General features: G+C 41.3%; 1 pseudogene; it reads left to right on the top strand.

The window, feature by feature from the left end:
- The first annotated feature begins 356 nt into the window (after window positions 1-356).
- LOC106736345 (ubiquitin-conjugating enzyme E2 variant 2 pseudogene) lies at window positions 357-703 on the top strand (annotated as a pseudogene).
- Window positions 704-802: the final 99 nt, after the last annotated feature.

The raw sequence follows: 802 nt of genomic DNA, 5'->3' as shown, positions 1-802 counted from the left end.
CACCATGGCACCTGCCGACCCCCTTGTAATTTAGTTTTTATATTTGAGATGATTCTCACGTATTTTTTTTTTTTGATAGCAGCCATCTCTCATCTCATGTATTCCTGGTTTTTGTCATTTTTGTTGTTAGTCTTTCGTCTTTAATTTTCTGATCCAAGGTATTCCTTTTAAAATCTCCTTTCAAAACACATTCATTGGATGAAGTGTTTGGTTATACTTTTCTCCCACTTTATGATTGGGTTTTATAAAAAGTCATTTTCCATTTTCATCTCATAGTAATTTTTTATGGATGTTATCTTTCTGCTTCCTGTTAAGAACACCCACCCTGGGGCGGCTGCATCAGGCTGCAGGAGAAGATGGTGGTCTCCATAGGAGCTAAAGTTCCTCGTAATTTTCCCTTGTTGAAAGAACTTGAAGAAGGACAAAAGTGAGTAGGCGATGGTACAGCTAGCTGGGGCCCTGACGATGATGAAGCTATGACACTTACAAGCTGGATGGGCATGATTACTGGCCACCAAGGATGGATGCACTGAGCATACCAATGTTAGCAAAATGGCAAAACTCTTACGGCATTAAAGCCATCCTTCAAGAGCTACTATGTCTAATGATGTCCAAAGAAAACATGAAGTTTCCACAGCCACCAGAAGGACAAACATACAACAATTAATTTTAGAGGCTCTCAAATTTGTCTTAAATCAACAACCTTCTACTGGGAACCAGCAGTTAGCGTAATGGCTATGTCGCTGGACTCCCACGTAGTCGACCACGGTTCGTGTCCCGGACCCGGTGGCTTAAAACTCAC

Source organism: Tupaia chinensis, unplaced genomic scaffold (genome assembly GCF_000334495.1).
Source record: "Tupaia chinensis unplaced genomic scaffold, TupChi_1.0 Scaffold000061_1, whole genome shotgun sequence".
Classification (NCBI taxonomy): domain Eukaryota; kingdom Metazoa; phylum Chordata; class Mammalia; order Scandentia; family Tupaiidae; genus Tupaia; species Tupaia belangeri.
Note: the sequence above shows the minus strand (reverse complement) of the source record. Positions and strands in the feature narration are given on the sequence as shown.